The 2,946-nt window shown below is 50.0% G+C and overlaps 1 pseudogene; it reads right to left on the reverse strand.

Annotated features, from left to right (window-relative positions):
* Positions 1–543: 543 nt before the first annotated feature.
* LOC111548660 lies at positions 544–1,672 on the reverse strand (annotated as a pseudogene).
* Positions 1,673–2,946: the final 1,274 nt, after the last annotated feature.

A 2,946-nucleotide genomic window follows, 5' to 3' on the forward strand; every position in this document is an offset into this window, starting at 1 on the left:
ACTAACAAAATGTTAATTGAGAAAAGCTGACAATAGTTTTAGTTTACTCAATAACACATGCTAGAAGAAAATTTTGCATGAGAAAACACTGAAGAGGTATATATATATAGAGAGAGACAGGGTCTCACTCTGTTGCCCAGGCTGGAGTGCAGTGGTGCATCTTGGTTCACTGCAACCTCCACCTCCTGGGTTCAAGTGATTCTTGTGCCTCAGCCTCCCGAGTAGCTGGGATTACAGGAGCCTGCCACCTCATCTGGCTAATTTTTGTATTTTTAGTAGAGAAGGGGTTTCACCATGCTGGCCAGGCTGGTTGTGAATTCCTGGCCTCAAGTGATCCACCCGCCTCGGCCTCCCGAAGTGTCGGGATTACAGGCCTGAGCCACTGTGCCTGGCCTAAAGAGGTAATTTTTGAATCCAGATTTCACAAACTCATAGTGCAAAATGGGTCCCACAGCTTCCTCCATTATGACTGCTCTTCACTGCTTGTTGGCGGCCTGTGAGAATTTGATTGAAATAACCCAAATGCTGCTAACAAAACAAGTCCTATTCACCCATGCTGTTCTGCCCGCTGTGGCCAGCCCCATCACAGCCGCTCACTGACTGGCTCTCCAGACAACTGTAGGCGGTCACGCCCATGCCTCGCATCCCCTGACTGCTGTAGGCTCCGTTGCTGGCCCCTGTTGTCAAATTCAGGAATAGTTCTATGTATCTGTACCGCATGCTGGCCGTGTCTCTGGACGTAGCTGCTACTGCTTCTTCCTGAGTAGCAAACTCAACATCTGCTTTGCCCGTCACTTTTCCATCTGGGCCCATCTCAATGTGGACTCTCACCGGGTTGAGAGGAGAGAAGAGGTTGTAAATGTCTCTCTTGGTCGCTTTGTATGGCAGCCCCTCATTCAGAGGCAGTGGTGGTGGTGCTCTGCCCTGTGACCTCACTGTCGCTGTATTTGTGGTCATACATTCCGGAGAGACAGTAGCTGAGGTTCCCCAACTCGGTGCACCTCGGCGGTGCAGAGGCCGCCGTGCTCCTCGTGGCTCCGTATCCTGCGCCTGCCTGCTTCACGATGCCAGGGTAGCTCCCGGCGGCCCCGGGCTGGTCACAGGGGTCCGGGGCCGCACGGATATGAGCCTCAGGGGGACCTGAGTCCGACCTAACTTCCTCCTGGCCGCTCTTGAACACCTCCATGTCCCTGTGCCTTGTCCTCTCCTTGGGCGTTCCAAGAGCCTTCTCAGCTAACTCCTGCGAGGCCAACTCCTGCGATTTCCAACCCTGAGAAGAACTGAACGATTTCTTCTTTGTGCATCCAGACGCGAGTGCTCGAAGTTCGTGCACGAAGCCCTAGTTGGCGCTGCCAGCACTGTTGGGACTGCGGTGTTTCCTTCAACACCCAATCCACCTCGGTTCTGTGGGACTTGAACACCGCAATGCGCCAGTGTCCCATGCTTTCTTGGTCTTTTTCCAGGGCCATTTTTACATCATCTCCTGATCCAAGTTCAACAAAAGCTTCACCATTCTGCCCACCCCTCTCTGGTGTGGATGAAATTTGCCTGCAGCCCAGTTGGGCGTGGTGCAGTTGGAGAGGACGTCCTGCGCATCCTCAACAGAGCAGGGCCAGGGCGGGCCACGGAGCCTGACCACAAAGTCCTCCCCTCCCTCAGGGCTCAGCAGCATGGACTCTTGATGGGGTGGATGTCAGGTGAGTGGGGTGTGGCTTTTTTTTTGTGGCACAGAGTCGGGCAGAACTGGTTTCTGTTGCTATCAAGCAAGCGTGGCTGGCAGCCAAGGGCCCCCAAATTCCACCGAAGCGCGACCATGCAGAGGGCTCCAGGGAATGTCCAGGTGCCTCTTTTTGTTCTCAGCCTGCATCAGAAGTCCACGTGGACTGGGGCAGATGTCTTCCGTGAGGTCTGAAGGCCCCGGCCCAATGAGCGTGTTTGGCTGAAAGCAGCGAACCCAGGCCCTTGGACCAGGTGACCACGTTCCCACAGCCTCCTCCCAGCACTCCAGCAGCCTCAGAGGTTATCTGTATTACTTTTATGTATGAAAAATGGAGGCCCAGAGACATTGTTACTGTTAGAACTGTTTATGGTATAGACAGAAAACTAAATTCCAACGATAAAGGGAATTGATTGGTTCACATAACTGAAGCGTATAGAGGTCTATCAGCTTCAGGTGTTGTTTGAACCAGTTGTTCACTGCCCAGCATTATAACCAACATTCTGTTTCTTTTCCCATTCTGCTTTCCTCAGTATTCTTTCACTGCCTGGCAATCTCATCTCTATCCTAGGGGTCACACGTGGCTGCATTATCATTGATCTATCATTAATCTATCATTGATAGGATCTACAACAGGCAGAGGAATCTTTTCTTTGCCAGAAGCCCTTTGCAAGTGTGTTTCAAATCCCTTTGCTCTGATTGGGTTTCATGACTGCCCTTGAACTAACTTCTGTAGCCAGGCGGATGGGCTAGAAACAATGGCTTTAAGACAATCAGGCCCAACTCCTGGAGTCTGGGGTCAGGTGAACAACCATAATATCATATAGGTTAGAATGGAGAAAAAGTGGTTTCCTAAATTTTTGGGGGGGTTCCAATGGTGGGAGAATAAAGAAATGGATACTGAGAAGACTGACAGCAGGTGTCCAAGGGCAATGTCTTGTCCAATGTCAAGCCGCTGGTCATGCTAAGCTGTGACTGAAATCCAGCTCTCCTCACTCAACGTTTGCAGATGGATGGTTATATAATTCCATTTAAGGTACATGTTTCACAATAGCCATCCAAACAGAACCATGGATTTTCTTGCTTACATCCTGTTTATTCTTCAACTATGATTAAAAATATGTACTAAAACACACTTTGCCATTTAGTCACAGTGATGAAGACAATTGTCTGAGTTAACTAATTTTGTATCTTATTAAAGCATGACGGATTTCAGGAGAAATTAAGAT

The sequence above is a fragment of the Piliocolobus tephrosceles genome, chromosome 1 (assembly GCF_002776525.5).
Source record: "Piliocolobus tephrosceles isolate RC106 chromosome 1, ASM277652v3, whole genome shotgun sequence".
Taxonomy (NCBI): domain Eukaryota; kingdom Metazoa; phylum Chordata; class Mammalia; order Primates; family Cercopithecidae; genus Piliocolobus; species Piliocolobus tephrosceles.